This window comes from Maniola jurtina, chromosome 22 (genome assembly GCF_905333055.1).
Source record: "Maniola jurtina chromosome 22, ilManJurt1.1, whole genome shotgun sequence".
NCBI lineage: Eukaryota > Metazoa > Arthropoda > Insecta > Lepidoptera > Nymphalidae > Maniola > Maniola jurtina.
The window spans coordinates 11,677,377-11,697,391 of record NC_060050.1 but is presented as its reverse complement, the minus strand read 5'-3'; the positions used below and the strand labels follow the sequence as shown (position 1 = coordinate 11,697,391).

Here is a 20,015-nt window from a genome sequence, read left to right as displayed (position 1 = left end):
CACAGCTCAAACTGCTGGACGGATTAAGTTGAAATTAGACATGTAGAAAGCTATTATGATGTAGACGTCAGTTAAAAAATGATTTTTGAAAATTCGATCCCTAGGGGGGTAAAATAGGGGTTCGAAATTTGTGTAGTCTACGCGGGAGAAGTCGCGGGCATAAACTAGTTCTTACATAATTTCATTCTTCAAACAACTTCAGGATTCAGAGCAGTTTTCAATAATAATATTACTTAGACTTCTGTTCGTATTATTAGTTAGTCTGTGTCAAATCGTCAGTGGCACCAACAATACTCAGTGACGGATATAGCTACGATATTATGCGCTGCGCAGGCGTCACTGTTCTAGTATTTCTATAGGCGGTCTAGTTGCGACAGCGCGTACCAGGCGGTTGACCGTCGCGGTCAGACTTCTGTGAGTTCAAGCCATTGCAATAGAGTGATAAACAGTGAAAGCAGAACTCCGAAATCAGAAAAGATCTCCAGGAGAGCTACCGGTCCTAAAAAGTTCTGCTAAAAATAACACCTCTTTCAAGAAAAATATAATAATTTAAAAAGAGAAAAATATTTTTTACTTTATTTTATTCAGACCCAAGTAGACCCTTGACTGCAGTCTCACTTGATGGTAAGTGATGATGCAGTCTAAGATGGAAGCGGGTTAATCTAGAAGGGGTATGGCAGTTTTCATTAAGCCCATACCCCTTTGGTTTCTACACGGCATCGTACCGGAACGCTAAATCGCTTGGCGTCACGGCGTTGTCGGTAATGGCAACTAGCCACGGCCGAAGCCTCCCACCAGATCAGATCAGAAAATTAGAAATTATAAAATTCTGAACCCCTGTCGGGAATCGAACCCGGGGCCTCCCACTAATAAGACCACAGTGGTAATGCGCTAGGGAGGTTATCAAAAGGTGCACGTAAAATAAAAACTGTTTTATAATTAATTAGAATTATGTTGAAATGGCATACAAAACCTGTCATCTATACTAATAAATAAAATTGGAGTGTCTGTCTGTAATTTCGAAATAACTACCGCATATTAAGGTCATATAGTTATTTGAACGATACTATAACTGAATCACACGTTTTTAAAATTTTTGTCTGTCTGTCTGTCTGTCTGTCTGTCTGTTTGAAAAGGCTAATCTTGGGAACGGCTGAACCGATTTTGACGGGATTTTCACAGACAAGTAGAGAATTGACCAGGGAGTAACATAGGCTACTTTTTTAACCGACTTTCAAAAAGGGAGTTGTGTTTTTCTACCTATGTACACAGAAATATCCGAGATTTCTGAACCGATTTGCGTCATTTCTTTTTTAATCGATAGAGGAACTTTGCGACATTGTTTCATAAAAAATTTGGAGTCCAACTCCTCAATCCTGATGCTGCCGGGGATCTGACCAATCCGCGCGGGCGAAGCTGCGGGCATCAGCTAGTTGATAAAATAATCGTACGGAACTCCAGAGGGCGAACTCTTTTCAATTGATAATGAACGATCACTTTGCATTCGAATAAATTCAAATAAATCCATTTGAATGGGAGCAGTAATTTATTACGGAGGAATTCGGCACTCAATGCTTCCAGATGCTTCGGGGAACTTATGGCTGCTTCACACTTTTCTGATCGGATGATTTATTTAAGACCGTTTTAAGCTGGAATTTATATATGACTAGCTGATGCCCGCAGCTTCGCCCGCGCGGATTGGTCAGATCCCCTGCAGCATCAGGATTGAGGAGTTGGACTCCAAATTTTTTATGAAACAATGTCGCAAAGTTCCTCTATCGATTAAAAAAGAAATGACGCAAATCGGTTCAGAAATCTCGGAGATTTCTGTGTACATAGGTAGAAAAACACAACTCCCTTTTTGAAGGTCGGTTAAAAAAGTAGCCTATGTTACTCCCTGGTCAATCCTCTACTTGCCTGTGAAAGTCCCGTCAAAATCGGTTCAGCCGTTCCAAAGATTAGCCTTTTCAAACAGACAGACAGACAGACAGACAGACAGACAAAAATTTTAAAAACGTGTGATTCAGTTATGGTATCGTTCAAATAACCATATGAGCTTAATATGAGGTAGTTATTTCGAAATTACAGACAGACACTCCAATTTTATTTATTAGTATAGATTAGTTGATGCCCGCGAATTCGTTCGCGTGGGTATAGGTTTTTTTTAAAATCCCATGGGAACTCATTGATTTCCCAGGATAAAAAGTAGCCTTTGTGTTAATCCAAGGTATAATCTACCTCCATTCTAAATATCAGCTAAATCCGTCCAGTAGTTTTTGCGTGAAAGAATTACAAACATACACACAAACTTTCATACATTTTAACTACACTGGTGGATAACCCGAAACCGGAACGTGTAAATAGACCTTAATAAACACATAATATGTTATCTAACTCAATCAGACATGAAAGAAAGCAGTTCCATAAAGGTCTATCTACACATCAATTAAGGTAATATTCACACAGTAAATATATGGGTCAACGCATTATGTTTACCAATGTGATAGTAATTTACTGAAGATAGTAAATTACTGCTGCAGATAAGAGGCGTCGTGGTATTAATGGCGGTAAATTATCGGATTCTTGTGTTTGAGACATCTATGTTTGGACTATTTTAACGGTTTAAATTAATTTTGGAGACCTTATTTTGCGCATGTGTTATTTTTAGTTTCCATTTATCTGTCTGTCTGTCCGTCTAGTTAAACTGGGTAGTCTAGTAAAACCGTAAGTTTGTGGTTACACAAAAAAATAATTAAAATGTGTTCATGAACGTATAATAAGTATTTTTAATTTTTGAAGTAGGTACGATAACTATATCAAGCGCTTTACTTGTACATTCTAAAACAGATTTTTATTTATTTTTGTGCACAAAAGTTTTTGATTTTTCGTGCAAAATGTCGAAAAATACCCGAGTACGGAACCTTCGGTGCGTGAATCTGACTCGCACCTGGCTGGTATTTTTACTACGAAGTAGCCACGGCCGAAGCCTCCCACCATAGCAGGCCAGATACAATTTACAGATGATAACTTTCCAAATTGCTCCTACTGGGAATCTAACTACACAAACTTACGTATAAAGCTCTCACTATTGCGCCAAGGAGGTTTAAAGTTTAAAGCAGAACAAGATAGCCATTGAAATTTTCAAAATATTTAACTAGTTCTCAGTATTCAGTTCAGTTAGTTTTAACTACAGTCTAGTACCACAGTACGTTAACCGGTAAATAAAACGACCCATTAATTAGTGTTCGCCAGTTACAGTATAATGCGAAACATTTAGCACTAGCTAAATGTAACTAATAGCCTTTTACCGGTCACATTCCGATGTACAACTTCCTAACTGACTGATGTACTTTTGAAAACTTGCTAAAGGATCATTGTCATCACAACGCATCGCCAGCCCACTCCTCTCAAGCCATAGTCCACCATACTGAAGGTTTCCTCACGACGTTTTCTTTCACTGTTATAAGTTATGACACAAACTTAAAATTATAAAGGCGAAAGTTTGTCTGTATGTTTCTTACTCCTTCATGCAAAAATTACTGGACCGATTTGCCTTTTTAAAATGGAGATAGATTGTACCCTGGATTAAAACATCTTGTATCTTGCCGGTTCCGCAATTTTTAATATGTATATTTAAAACTAGCTGATGCCCCCGACTTCGTTCACATGGATATAGGTTTTTTTTTAATCCCGTGGGAACTCTCTGATTTTCCGGGATCAAAAGTAGCCTTGTCACTCTCCAGGTCTTTCACTATATTTATGTAAAAAATCGTCAATCCGTTGCTCCTTGGCGTCAAATCAACAAACCAACGAACAAGCACTTCCGCATTGGTAGTATAACTCGAAAATTTTAATTCTCACACAATCAATCAAAGTTTCCGCGTATTCAAATAACGATTAATACCTATTGTATGGCGTCAAAGATGATGTAAGGGCTTGATTGTACCCTCAATTACACTCACTACCGGGTGCCCGCTGAGCACTGCAACAAATGACACCATGTCATTCCATTTAACGTCCATTACTAGACGCGGGGACATCAAGCCTGTTAAAATTGTCTAAATTCAAGTCTAGATCTATACCTAGATTCTATCAGCTACAATTCAGAGAATTTCGGACGCGCTTTGCGGTTTCAAATTGAAATTCCTGCCAATTATAATCCGGGTATCTCTAAACAAAGAGTGAATTAGGCATCTTGTAGGCAAACGCGTCCCATCTTAGGCCACATCGTCATTTCCCATCAGGTGTGATTGTGGTCAAGCGTGCACCTATACTTACTATATATAATAGTAAATCAAAAAAACCAGCCAAGTGCGAGTCAGATTCGCGCACCGAGGGTTCGGGACTACAGTCGTATTTTTTCGACATTTTTCACGATGAATCAAGAACTATTAGAATAATTTGTTTTAGAATGTACAGGTAAAGCCCTTTCATATGATACTCCACTTGGTATAGTTAACTTATTTAGAAAATTGAGTATACTAATTAATTATTTGTTCAGTAACAAATTTTAATTTTTGTGATGTAACCACAAATTCACGGTTTTCGGATTTTTTCCTTTACTTACTTGTGCTATAAGACCTACCTACTCGTACCTGCCAAATTTCATGATTCTAGGTAAACGGAAATTACCCTATAGGTTTTCTTGACAGATACGATAGATGGACAGACGGACAGACAGACAGACAAACAGACGGATGTACAGATAGACAGACATACAACAAAGTGATCATACAAGGCTTCCGTTTTTACTTTTGAGGTACGGAACTCGAAAAAAAGAATATTTAAAAGTTATCTCATTAAGTGAAACGGTGATATCCAAGTGGTCAATTAAATTCCAAGCGGTCAGAATCACTACCAATATGTCTAACTATTGAATTCGCTTATGTTAATTCTATTTTGACGTGCAAACCGACAATCTATAGTTTGATAGATAGATAGATAGAACACTTTATTGCACACAAAAACACATGTAAAGGAACACAGAAGAAGAAAACAGAAAAAACAATTGTGTGCAAAGGCGGCCTTATTGCTTGGAGCAATCTCTACCAGGCAACCTTTAAAAAAAAGGCAAAGGTGGCGTTCGCGGGCTCGGCGAGAGTGTAGAGCGGGCTTAGTTTCCTTGGCCACGTGACTTCATTGATCTATGTATAGCTAGACACTCAGCAGAAATAGTCACGGCCTATTGCCAACTGACTAACCGCTGTGTCACGTAGCCAACAACCCGCGTATCAATAATTTGATAAGTGGACTATTTATACACTACTTATTGATAGAATAGACGCCAGGTCTACGGTTTTTATTTTTAACCCCCGCCCCAAAAAGAGGGGTGTTATAAGTTTGACGTGTGTATATGTGTATGGCTGTGGCATCGTAGCTCCTAAACTAATGAACCGATTTTAATTCAGTTATTTTTGTTTGAAAGGTGGCTTGATCGAGAGTGTTTTAGCTGTAATCCAAGAAAATCGGTTCAGCCGTTTGAAAGTTATCGGCTCTTTTCTAGTTACTGTAACCTTCACTTGTCGGAGGTGTTATAAACTACGTTCGCGTAATTCATAGCTTAGGTAGGTAAGTAGGTAGGTACTAGCTGATACCCGCGAATTACAAAGAATCAAAAGCTTAATTAGCTATAATCCGCTGAAAAGGCAAATCTGTATAGTACAACATGCACCATCCGCCCTCCCACTGCTAAGCCTGCAGGAAAAACCAGCCACCAAGCAAGCCCTAAGTACCACCACGCAACACCACACAAACCCACCAGAACACACTCGACCAAACGCGCCCTAGTCTGAGAAGAAGCCCACAACAAACTCAACCGAGTATTTGTTTTATTATCACTATTTCACAACCCTTTCTATACTGAGAGAAGACTTGTGCTCAGTAGTGGACCGACAATAAGTTGATGATGGTAATGATGCGAACGGAGGTGGATATGGGAATGCCCTGTATTTAAATGGTCCTCTACCTGAACCCCTACTGCTTAATTCATTGCCTCTGGAGATAAAGTGATAATTTCTTGAAATGACAACAATTGCATAAGTCCATATAAACCAGTTGCTGGAATGACTCCATGTCAAGTCTTGTATTTTTTACTTATCGCTTTTTAATCTAAATCAAATATCGATAAAGCAAAATTGACAAGTGCATCCATATTGAAATGATTTAGGTATAGGAGCTGGGTGCCTAAGTTTTTATTTTTTTTTTATTGAATAGTCGTAAACATATTGGCTAAATAAATTTGAATAGGGACTAGATGGTTCCCGCGACTTCATCCATGTGGATTTAAGTTTCGAAAATTACTTTTATTTTCCGGGATAAAAATTATCCTAGGTCCAAGTTCTCCAGGATGCAAGCTATCGTTGACTAAGCTTTAAAACTACCTATATTTTGCAAGCATCACCTAAAATTTATTTCGACTTCAAGACACGATTCAAAAGTAAAAATCAGTCGTATTATATAAAACCCAGTCTCTTCATGCATTTCTATCCAGGAAATTATAAATCACAAAAGAAATTATCCTACAAAGGGACATTAAGGAAATTTTACGATTCAATAAAACGGTTAAGTTTAACAAATGAACACATTAAACGGTTCCTGCTGTAACAACAATATGGTAATTATTCTAAATCAAATTAACTGTTAACTGATTCACACTTTGTAAAATCATTAATCGTTGAAAACGCCTACGGTTACTGTAAGGAGGTTAGGCATTGCATGTTAACTTAAGGCTTTAGGGCTGTGAAACTATTTTGTTTAAAATTATATTTTAAAATTTCAAAACGTACCCCACTACCGCAAATTTTTTAAATCAGTTTATTTTGTAGTATGCAGTTTAAAAAAAATGGCGACAAAACGAGCAGGTGGGTCACCTGATGTTAAGTGATTACAGCCGTCCATTCATGATCATTTGCAGCACCATTAACCGATTCTGAAGGAAGGTACAGAGTTAGCTTAAATCCTCGGGACGGACAAAAATAGAGTTCCCATGGGCTTTTAAAAACCTATAGGTATCGCAGGTATCAGGACCTAAGGTCGCAGGCATCATCTAGAATTATCTACCTATTGTCAATGTCAAGAGGATCATAAATAGAAAATATTAATTTAAAAGAGATTGGTATAACCAAAATGTTTTCTAATGTTTTGGCAGCCCTGATTTAGCGCAGTCTATGGTCACCGACTGTTATCTATGGCATTGACATTGACAGAACATCGCAAAGTAAACCTGCCCCGCGTTAACAAGATCTGATACGAGCAGCGACGCGTTGACTGACTGACTACTGACTACTGACTGACTGCCGAGATTACCTGCCCGGCTACTTGAATGGGAGCATTAGATTTATTTCTATAACTTAGCATTTAGAAAACATGTTTAACTAACTAGGTACTTAAGCAAATCATTATCACGTGCGTATCATAAAAATAATACCTACTCTAAAAATATAACAGCCTTTTTTACACAATAGGGATAATGACTAAGTACTAGTCAAATCAGCAACGTCAAAACGCTCGTAACGTTAGTAAGAGAGAATGTACAGATAAATCTCACCTGGTGGTAAGTGAAGATGCAGTCTAAGATGGAACTGAGCTAACCTGGAAGGGATATGGTATTATTTAACTCATACCCCTTTGGTTTCTACAGGGCATCGTGGCGCCAAGCAATTTAGCGTTTGGCGGCACGGTATTGCTGTAGGGTGGTAACTAGTCACGGCCGAAGCCTCCCACCAGGCATTTGACATAATTTTATGTACTTTCTTAGTTAAATCGATAATTTAAAATGGTTAGAAAACTTAAAACTAACAGCGGACGTGGATTTAACGAATTTTGGAAGCCTCTCCATTTAATAAATTACAAAGAAATAATTTATTTTTGGCACAGGCATTATCCCCATTACCTTAAATACTAACTAAGCAGATTTCAACTTTTTATTGATTTTCATTAAAAAATTGAATATTTTTTACATCTTGATTTGTACTTATTGTCACAGTTAACGATCTAGGTTACCTTGAATACGACAAATCGTGATTTGAAAGAAAAAACAGTATTGAAAAGTTTTTTGTCATTCAATAGTTTATTCATTGCTTTTACTATTTTACTATGAAACACGATTTGTTTGACTTAGACTTATTTACAACATACAACAAAAATTTGTCGTTACGATACGACATCGATTTTTACGATGGTAGAGTTAGTGCTTAATATACTAACTTAAAGGATTTTTTTCATTAAAAGAAAGCTAAGCACTTGAAATTCCAAATTATAATCATAAAGTAAAAATTCAATCATCTATTGAGTAATGTTCGAAGAAGCTAAAAGTAGGTCTTGGACTCTGAAAATAGTTATATGTATACAATGTTTTGTTTATCATTTTGTATCCAATCAAGTACTTAAAAAATAAATCAAAATTATTAATTTAATATAGGACAACTAGTATCTCTTTTGCTACGTCTATGACTCTACCACCGGTTCGGAATGCAAAATATGTATTATAAATATAAATGTATTTGAACAAATATGTACACATTTTCAATAATTTCATCAGTCATTTCAGGGAAACTAGTAGTATCCGGATTCCTAGATGCGTCTAAATCCATCAAATCTCCCAATTCTATCTTTACTAATTCAGTCTGCTAAATATTTGAAAGAGCTTATAATACTACATTTTTCAGGTAAATTTTTGACTTGAAGTTGTAGAATTGTTTACGATATTTATTCCACGTTCTTTGGTTTGGTTGTGGTTCGTTTTTAATAATCAAAAGTCGTATCGGCTAGTCGTGGTCGTTAACCAAAAGGCCCTTAAATATTCATGGAATTGAATGCGACGTTTTTGGAACACGGAACGCCCGCCATTAGGAACATGGTTTCCATTTCTATTTTATGGCTGCAGCAGTTTAGAGAACATTTTCCTACATCTTAGCACTTCATGTTCAAGTATTATAAAGTATTGTTGACGTTTCTAGAATAAAACGATTCTGATTTGAGAATAACTGTTCTACATCTAAACATAAACACAACCAATCATATTTCATTATAAAATAAATAAATAATAAACTTACTTTACTTCAGGCCTTAAACCCATAACTGTGTTAGTATGGCAGACATTACTTAACCTATGTTAGCACTTATTTCTAGCTTAACAACTAATTCTACGACTATAAAGCCCGATATACGATTATAAAGTACTAGCTGATACCCGCGACTTCGTTCGCGTGGATGTAGGTTTTTTAAAATTCCCGTGGGAAATCTTTGATTTTCCGGGATAAAAAGTAGCCTATGTGCTAATCCAGGGTATAATCTATCTCCATTCTAAATTTCAGCCCAATCCGTCCAGTAGTTTTTGCGTGAAGGAGTAACAAACATACACACACACACACACACATACAAACTTTCTCCTTTAGTGTGATAAAGCTTAAATCACAAAAAACACAATATGAAGAATTAAAAAAAAAGTACTTAAATCTCTAATAAAGAAAAAGTAAAATAGGCTATCCTTGTCAACGATCCCCCGTCGATTTCCTACGTATGATATTATTGTTCTTATCTCTATCTGCCCTGGTTCGTGCATTCTCGGTTCCTAGATCGGTACATTTGTGATAACCAAATTTCAAATTGCTGTGATTGGCTGAATTTACCATGTTCTTGCTGCGACAGTGAGTTTTAGCCACTAGCGGAACAATGTTAGCCGGTCAGAAATGATTGCAATTAGTCAACCTGTTTGACGTCCGTGTTCTGTTTTCGATTACAAAAAAGAAAAATTGTTGTTGCAATCATCAATTTTAGCAAATAGTGAAAGAGAGTCGGCCAATCAGAGGTCACAACTACCGTCACACTTTCTGTCACACTATGGCAGTAGGCATACCGAGTAATGAAAACAATTTTTCATTCTGTCTAGGTCGAAGTAGGGTTGCCACCTGGCTCTTTTTGATTTACAGGCTACCACCATCAAAAATACGGGGTTTAGATTTGAAGAAATTTGAAAATTTGAAGTATTTGAAGAAATAGGCGGTGGTTCTCTCTGAAATGCATGGAAAGCCTATTTAGATATTTCAGTTTATTTGTAAGTTTTGTATTTTTTCTCTGTATGTTGCCGTGTCTTGATTGGTGAACTGTGTTTGCAATGTGGTTTTAAATAAAAGATTTATTTATTTAAATAGCTTTTAAAAACTCTTAGTGTTGTAAAGCAAAATGTTATACATTTCATGCATACAATCTTTTCATTTCAACTTAAAATTACATTTAATTTGTAATTCCACCTTCACAGTATCAATACTATGGCCGTAGCCAGGAATCGATTGCGGGAGAGGTTTTATCAGGGCCGGAACTGAATCCTGTCATGAGGAAAAAAACATTCGCTCAACTTTATGGGCTAATTACCTGGTTAGTGGAATTTCGCCTTTCAATTTGACAGTGAGATAAAATACAACAATAAAAAAGCGCGAGCGCAGTGAGCGTAAGTGTTTTTGGTTCAATACAGAAAAAATTAAAGTGAAAGGGAAACGAGTGTAGCCATAGCAAGATTTTATTTTTAAAGCTTCCTATCCATACTAATATTACGAATACGACAGTATATCTATTTGCCTATCTATTTGTTACCCTTTCACGGCCCATCTTCTTTACCAAAATTTTGGTACTTACTATTCAGAGGTAACTTGCATCCCAGACATTTTTTTTAGGCGGCTTTTTAGCCCGGAAAATCCCCCACGGAATTTTTAAAAATCTAAATTCATGCAAACGAAATGCGGGGTTTACACTAAGTAATAGAAATTCAAAGCGCGAGTGAAGTGAGTGCGAAATGTTTGATATATTTCCAAAAAAAAATTGGTAAGCAAATGCAAGAAATAGTGTAAGTATTAATTTAGGCTTAGGTTTTTGACGGCTTCCCAGGCGCAGTCGCCATTTCAAAATTTCTGGTCTGGTGGGAGGCTTCGGTCATGGCTAGTTATATGGTTAGTATGGCCCTAACGGCCAAGAAATTAGACTGCATCATCACTTACCACTAGAAAAGATTAAAGTCACGGGCTAACTTGTATAAAAAAGGCTTACATCCTCAAACCAAGCCCCGCCGCCTTGGCTACCATGATCAATATCGAGTGGGTTTCGGCTACGCATTGCCGCAAACGGAAAATATTCTTTCTACTGGACATAACGTCAGTGTTTGATTTCGCCAGCCAGCTCCTGCTGAATTTGTAAAAAACCGGCCAAGTGCGAGTCAGACCTACGCACCGAGGGTTCCGTATTCGGGTATTTTTTCCGACATTTTACTCGAGAAATCAAAAACTGTTATGCATTAAAAAAATATGCATAAAAATAAATAAAAATCTGTTTTAGAATGAACAGGTAAAGCCCTTTCATATGATAACCCACTTGATATATGTAGTTATCTTACTTTGAAAATTGAAAATACTAATATTTGTTCATGAACACATGACAGACGGATAGAAGGACAGATGGACAGACGGACAGACGGAAAGACTGACAGACTGACAGACAACGAAGTGATCCTATAAGAGTTCTTTTTTGCTTTTGAGTTACGGAACCCTAAAAATATTTAGTTTTATTTGCCCCGTATTTTATTTTCATAATTACAGGTTTCTGTATCCTGAAATACGGGGTAACCAGTAAAATACGGGGTCTCTGGCAACCCTATCCGGAAAACACTGTCACATTCAAGTTAATGTCAAATATTTTGTTTTCAATTACAGAAAGCTGCATCAATCATTATTACAATATTTTCTTTGTTGTGATTGGCTGAATTTTTGAGTTTCAGCCAATAAACAGACTGTTTGCCAATTAAACGTCATAACAATATAAATGCCAGAAAGTTTAACCAAATAAAACAAACTTAATGAGAACCTAGTGAGAATGCAAACGGCACACAATTTATAATACATATTATGTTAGTCGTATATAATAGATACTATAGTAGTCGTTCACTTTGGTAATAGTCAGATTGTCATCAGTAAAATTGATATTGGTCGATGTATCGTAAATTATTGTTTCGGTGACAAATATTTTTATTATCTATTTATCTTTGAACAGAATGGAATAGAATGAAATGGAATGGAATACAATGATAAATTTTTATTCCTGTAAACTTTTAGGTAAACTTCAAAGTGTTTTTGGATGGTCAGAAAAATTTACCACTGGTTCGGAATGCCGTTCCTACGTTTTCTAGCGTTTCGTACCTCAAAATGAAAAACGGAACTCTTATTGGATCACTTTGTTGTCTATCTCTCTGTCTGTCGTGTGTGTCAAGAAAACCTCTAGGGTACTTCCCGTTGACTCAAAACCATGAAATTTGTTGGCAGGTAACCTAACTGCGTAATTTTGGGTAGTTTTTTTAATCGATAAAGAAAGTTTGCGACATTGTTCAATAAAAAATTTGGATTCCAACTCCTCAATCCTGATGTTGCAGGGGACCTGACTACTAAAGCTAATGGGATTTAAAAAGTGTCGATTATTAATTGATATTGAAGGTATCTATACCAAGTAAACACTTTGTCGTTGACCTCAACCCTGATGCTGTAAGAAATTGCACTCCTAAATCCTGGTGATCCCTCGGGATTTGAAAAGGATCATCCGTTTAATAATTCTTACGTGATACAGAAACAAGTTGCATCCCGGGGACGGGCTATTACGGACAGGCAACTTTTGTTCTGGGAAATGAAAGGATCGAGATTTTTAAAAACCTAAATCCACGCGAGCGAAGCTGCGGGCATTAACTAGTTGTAAATATATTTAGAAGCTACTATAAGATAATAGATAAGGTACTTATTTCCTTATATTTTTATTGTATGGCAGCGCGCGGTTTTAAATTATAAATTGCACGTCCTGTCCTTTTCTGTAATACATTTTTTTCTCAATATCTACCGCTTTATCTCATAGCAAGAGTCCGTAAGACATAATACAGTGAAAATAGGCAAAATATACAATTTTTGCAGTTTCCACGTCAGTACCTGTCGAATTTTTCTAACAGTGTAAGCAGCAGAGCTGAGTTTACCATCAAGTGTTGATATGTGGGTGTTCCATAGAAGCTTTGCATCTAACATTATACCGAGAAACACGGGGTTCTCCTTTATTTTCAACATATGATTATTTATCAATGAATTTATGTCATTTAAGGTCCTGGTATTGGGCAGTGTGAACACACTTAGATTTCTTTGCATTTGGAAGTAAATTGTTAGCAATAAATCAGAGAGTGACCTGTGATATGGCATTACATATAGTATACATTGTCAAAAATTATAATATTAAAGCTGTGCGTATTGCGTGAGGAATAGGTTGCAAGAGAGTTGCAACTTGCAGGGTTTGATGCATGCGCTATTGCCAGCAAACATGAGACATATTTTTATCTACAGGCAACGTCTGAGTAGGTAACGCATACGTCTAACGCAAGTTGAAATGTACCAGTGTATTTAGTTAGACCTATCGACAAGTTTGGAGTTGGGTGCAGTCTAAATGTGGCCCGTGTGTTTAGACTGTCAGTTTCTGTCAGTTTCACGTGTCGTCCCCCGCACTTCACCACCCCGCTTGCACAAATCGAGACAGCACGAAATTTTCAAGATTTCTGGGTGTAATTTCTGGTTTTCGTAGTTCCCACATAATTATAACAATATAAAATATATAACGATAATTTTTTTACTACATAATATTCATTAAATTTTCTAGGTCTGTGGTTTTTCCAAATTTCATTAAATTGCTTCGTTGTCTAGAAAAACGAGCACAAAGTTGGGCCTTTTTTTGAAGAAAAATACAAATCTTTGAGCCCCTGTAATTTTAAAACTACATATTTTTAGAAAAATCTAAAACACCACAGACACAGATATTAGTTTCTAGACTATGTCTGCAAAATTTCATGGACTTTGGTTGCTTAATATTCAAATGAAATGGGAACTACGATTGTATGGAGTAAGTGACGGAGAGAGCTCTGTTAATTAGTAGGTATTCCTCAGTCAAGATAAGTTTCAGACATTTTCTTAACAAAATTAAACAATTTAACAACTAAACGAGGTTTCGATATCTCCGAAGTCAGATTACCACAAAAGGAGATAATTATGAACACTGATTATAAACATAGGTACGTATTCCTAATATTTTAACAGGATCATACTTTATTTTAATTTATTTCTACACTTTACATAAAACCTTAAATGGCACCATACAGCCACCATATTTTTTTTTCAAAATATTGATTTAAATACTTTAAATATTGATTCATTCGGGATGATAAGGATTTTAACGATAACTGTCGTATACCTATCCAAATCGGTTCATTTAGAAGTTATGGTGGAATAAACACTCACAAACAAATATTTCATTCTTTTTTGGAAAAAATAAAAGCTTGTTGAGATTGCCAAGAATCTATTGTGAAATGCCAAGATGGATTAGCATAGCCATCGCCCGTGTTCGAAGATTTAGTGTCTTTGTGATATTGTGGTACAAATCAAGGGAAACGTGATTATCCTTCAAACATATAACAAAGCACACCGTTATGCTATACTAGGTGATGTCCGCGACTTCGTCCGCGAGAGTTTAGGTTTTATAAGAATCCAATGGGAACTCTTTATTTTACTAATACAAAAATTAATATATCTTTAAAACAAGAGTGAATAGGCATGTTCTAGGTAAACGTGTCTCATCTTACGTCACATAATCACTTTCCATCAGGTGTGATTGTGGTCAAACGCTTGCCTGTAATTAATTAACAAGTGTAAATTAAAAATTTATAAAACTCCCGACAAGTGAAGGTTACAGTGACTACAAAAGAGCCGATAACTTTCAAACGGCTGAACCGATTTTCTTGGATTATAGCTAAGAACACTCTCGATCAAGCACCTTTCAAACAAAAAAAAATTAAAATCGGTTCATTAGTTTAGGAGCTACGATGCCACAGACAGATACACAGATACACTCGTCAAACTTATAACACTCCTCCTTTTGGGTCGGGAGTTAAAAAAAGAGAAGTCTATGTCCGTTTTCAGGATGCAAACTATCTTTCTTTCTTTTTCTTTCTAAAAAAATGATGCCCACGACTTCGTAAGGGTGGATTAAGGTTTTTAAAATCCTGTTAGAACTTCTTGATTTTCCGGGACAAAAGGTATCGGTCTATCTGCTAGTGTTTCACGGCGTTAAACCGATTTTGACGAAATTTGGTACAGAGATATCTTGCATCCCGGGGATGGTCATAGGCTACTTTTTATCCTGGAAAATCAAAGAGGTCCCATGGGGTTTTAAAAACTCAAATCCACGCGGGCGAAGCCGTGGGCAAATCTAGTTTACTATAGGTTACAGTACCGTCTATTAATACTAGGTAAGTAACCTACATCCAATTACTGCATTAAGTATTGTGTAAATTACAATACAATACGCTTTAGTAAGTACCTGAATCGATTGGTATCCAGATATTTGTATTAGAGCATGAAACATACGAGTCAATATCACGCGCTTTTATTTATTTTAATCACAAATATATAGGCGTGCTAAATTAAATTTCGTCTGGAGACGAAAGTTTTGCTTGAGTTAATTCTGTCAATCATGACCTGTAAATGATTGATGGAGCAAAGAATCAAACTAATATTATAAAGGCGAAAGTTTGTGTATATGTGTGTGTCACTCCTTCACGCAACAACTACTGGACGGATTTGGCTGAAATTCGGAATGAAGATAGATAATATCCTGGATTAGCACATAGGCTACTTTTTATCCCGGAAAATCAAAGAATTCCCACGGGATTTTGAAAAACCTAAATCCACGCGGACGAAGTCGCGGGCATCAGCTAGTTATCCATATATTTGTCACGCAAACGTCTCCGGGTGTGGATCGGACTCGGATTGGGTGCTGTGCACAAAACCATTGTCCGCAAATACGGAAAACTAAAAATTGTGCAACTGAATTTTAAAGGTGAAATAAACCTGCAACTCTGTAGTTATTACCATTTTAAAACTTATTATCATAAAATACAATGTTCACCTATGTCATCTAAAAAGAAATAAGTTTATAAAACAAGATTGTATAAACCTAAGCTATTATAATAATATGCTAACACAAATTGTCTTTAATTCCCATAAAGTTGTATTAAGAAACAATAAAAGACGGCTTAACTAAGGTTACCATGCAATAAACTATATTTTAGGACTTAAGGTATTCTTGGTATTCCGTTCCTAGAGTAATATTACGACTCTTTGCCTAGATTTTAAACTTAGACAGCGTTAAGAACGTAGTTAGGGACTAACTAGCCATTGAAGAAAAATATGCACGAGTATGTATATTCCTAGCAACCACTCGTGGCTAAGCTCGCTAAAAATATTATTCCTCTTATCGCGGGACAATTTCAAAAATTCAGCCCTATTTCTTTTCTAAATTATAAAAGCTCCGTGCAAAAGTTTATCTTTCTAGGTCCAAGTGTTTGTGCTAGGTGAAGATGAGTCTTTTCTTTCTATATGTATTAATAGGCAATAGTGGCATATTGCTGTCTGGTTATGGTCTAGAACATCCTTCCATGAGCATGGGAGTACTTCAAATTGCATCTATCTACGATCATGGTCAAAATCAATCATCATCAAGATCAATGCTTTTGAAGAAAACTTTCAGTTTTAAAACTAGGACAAATCCGATGAAATATAAACGGATGGAAACCCTAAGGCTAGGTGACATAACATACTTTGGACATGTGACGTTATTTACCGTTTAGAAACTCGCGAGTGAACGTGCTAATAGAACAACTCGTGGTTTGGACCATAAAATATGTATGAATCTGCACCAAAGACGTCTACTCATGTAGAAAGGCTATTGGGTATTGGGCTGTTGAAAAATAATAGAACACGTCATTAAAAAAAGATATTTATTCCAGAAAAAATATACAATTAAAAAAGTTAAACAACGTTATTTAATAATAAAAAAAGTGAACTCGAAAGATTTTTAAACTACCAACTTAAAAATTATATTTCTCACTTAATTGAAAACTATGAGTTTATTATTTTGTTTTAAAATATTTTACAAATGAAATGTCAATATTAATATGTGCAAACAGCAAGACATATTTTATAGTGTCTGGGTTGCATTAAAAATTGACGGATTTAAAATAAACACGATTGTTGTTTTACTCTCTCAAAAATAGCACTTTATTATCTGAATGACTTTATGACTTCATTCTATGTCCTATCTGTCAACCAAATAACGTATAAATATCTTTGATATTGCCTTCAAAGTCACTATGTATAAAATTTAAACGCGATAGTAAATTATTTGAACAAGTGTTTATATTGTCATGTATTTCGTATTTTAATAAAAAAATTACATACTTTACGTTTTTGATGCAAATGTTTAATTTCATAAGAATGATAAGATAACTTGATACATTTCGTATTACTTAAAATGTTTTATATTAGGAAATTCATTACAACATTTTAGAATACTTAAAATTAAAACACAACTGTCCTGGCATATTTCCTTTTAACAAAAAATATAGCCAGTGTTACTCGTGTTGATATAAGGATTCTAACGATATCCCATTATATCCAAATCTGATCAGGCATTTAGAAGTTATAGTGGGATACAGAAACTCACATACTAGATACAAAAAGCCTGAAAATATTATAATAATACTTTTATTGGGCAGTCACGTAATTATTATAATTATTATATTACTAAAATATATATATAATTATATAATTTTGAAACTAAAAAATTATATAATTATGTAATTTTTAGTTTCAATATATTTTATTACATCAAAGAGATTTACAAATATTTTGTTTTTAGTGCATACACATTCAAAGTTGTTGACATAAATGCAACTATGTTGTATCGTGGACAACTTGGGACTGTTTGATTGCTTATTGTTTGAGAATAAATAATGTATTGCAATTTGAAATGTCTCTTAAAAGCTTTACAAAATGACATATTTTACATACAACTTTCCGAATTCAAATTATTTTGTGTATCAAAATATTAAAGTAATGAACTAACTGCTTTCCCTAACTTAATCGTCGTCGTTATCACCTAATAGACGTCCGTCATCATCATCATCATCAGCCACCCACGTCCACTGTTGGACATAGGCCTCCCTATAGAGCGCCACCACACCCGGTCCTCAGCCTTCCTCATCCAGCCACTTCCCGCCAGCCACTTTATATCGTCGGTCCATCGTGCTGGAGGGCGTCCCACACTACGCTTGCTTAAACGCAGTCTCCACAGAAGGACTTTCCCGACATCGCCTCTACGACAGGCATGGCCTGCCCACTGCTGCTTCAGCTTGCTAATAGTTTGGGCTATGACAGTGACCTTGGTTCTCCTGCGAATCTTATCTCCCAATAGACATCCACAACCAGATATTAGATTCCTTATAGGGAGGGATTTCCACATGCTCATGAGCCGCCTGAATCCAGCGGGAGGTGTATCCCCTCTGCACTTTCCGGTGCAAGGTCACCATTCCAGCACATTAATTTTTCCAAACCTAAAACAACGCGAACTAGATCGTGGTCATGGATTGTTGCGGGAATTGATTAAGAAGTTTTATCAAAACTATCAAAAAAGGATAAAAGCAAAAAAAAATGTTTTGCTTGAAAGACGTAAAAATTCAGTTATTTCATCTTTAATGAAACTATAAGCTTTTGTTCGCGACTTCGTATACGTGGACTACATAAAGAAATTACTGTTTTAACCCCTTAGGATTGAATTTTAAAAAAATCCTATCTTAATGGATGTCTACGTCATAATAACTAATTGCATGCCAAAGTTCAGCTCGATCCTTCCAGTAGCTTGAGCTGTGCGTTGAAAGATCAGTCAGTCAGTCAGTCAGTCAGCTTCTTGATAAAACAAATATTCAACCGGGAACTACACGCTACGTCTCCGCACGCAATATACGCCCGTGTGTTTACAAGTGCACTGGTCGAACAGGCATATTTAGTAGCCTAGCTCACACACGTGCCGATCTAGGATCTAGAAACTAGTGGACCGAATATCTAGATAGGAAAGTAATAGGTATCAATAACAAGTTCACTTGATAACTTATACTTATTATAAAGTTACAATCTAATCAGGGTCTTAGTTACTGATTTAGTAATTAAATCTGCAGAAAACCAGACAAAGTATGTCAGTTAGTTAGTAATGAAGTTCTGAATTATGAAATAATGTTTTAATAGGTGCTTATCAAAAATTGTGGAACCAGCAGAGATTTTGATAGAGTATGTATGACTATTAACAGGGCTCTCTCCGTCACTCGTTTCTACTCGTTTCATACAATCGTAGTTCCAATTTCATTTGAATGTTAAGCAACCAAAGTCCATGAAATTTTGCAGACATATTCTAGAAACTGATATCTGTGTCTGTGGTGTTTTAGATTTTTCTAAAAATATGTAGTTTTAAAATTACAGGGGCTCAAAGATTTGTATGAAAATTTTAAGACCGCGTAACTTTGAAACCGAATATTTTAACAGAAATCTGGAAAACCACAGACATAGATATTAGTTTCTAGAATATATGTGCAAAATTTCATGGACTTTGGTTGCTTAGTATTCAAATGAAATTGGAACTACGATTGTATGAAACGAGTGGAAACGAGTGACGGAGAGAGCCCTCTTAAAATAAAATAAAGAAAAGTAAAATTACGGAACTTCCTTCAAGTGTTGTGTGTTCAAATTTCAAAATGGTTACCATTTTAATAAAATTAGAATATTATTCTGAAGAAAGCTACTAAATCCGCTAAACAACTTTATAAAATAACAAAAAAAAATTCTTTACAACTTATATGATATACTATGTATGAATGAATATAATATAAAACAATATATCTAAATCGTCTCTGTTATTAGAATCCTAATGTCAAATGGATGGATGAATTCCAAAAGAAAAAGCGGTAAGTTCAATTCTAGTGGCTTAACATCTCTGTATTATCATAAATCTAGTACAAGAGACACCTGTGCAGGCTACCCGGCCTCTGTGATGCGTGCAGGTGATACAGAGCGCGAATAATAGTAACCCAACCACATTCTGAATACCCTTGAAAAGTGGCGACTATC

General features: G+C 35.8%; 2 protein-coding genes across 3 annotated transcripts in view; both read right to left on the bottom strand.

Annotated features, from left to right (window-relative positions):
- Positions 1 to 20,015, bottom strand: part of LOC123876881 (fibroblast growth factor 10) — a 248,910-nt gene that overhangs the window by 193,521 nt on the left and 35,374 nt on the right. The gene's annotated exons all lie outside the window — the stretch shown is intronic.
- The window catches only part of LOC123876875 (protein ANTAGONIST OF LIKE HETEROCHROMATIN PROTEIN 1-like), a 24,920-nt gene continuing 9,333 nt past the window's right edge, over positions 4,429 to 20,015 (bottom strand). Inside the window, exons 4-5 of the mRNA XM_045923271.1 lie at positions 17,906 to 17,911; positions 4,429 to 4,440 (exon numbers count right to left, since the gene is read on the bottom strand). The gene's annotated coding sequence lies outside the window, so the exon portion shown is untranslated. The remainder of the gene's footprint in view (positions 4,441 to 17,905; positions 17,912 to 20,015) is intronic.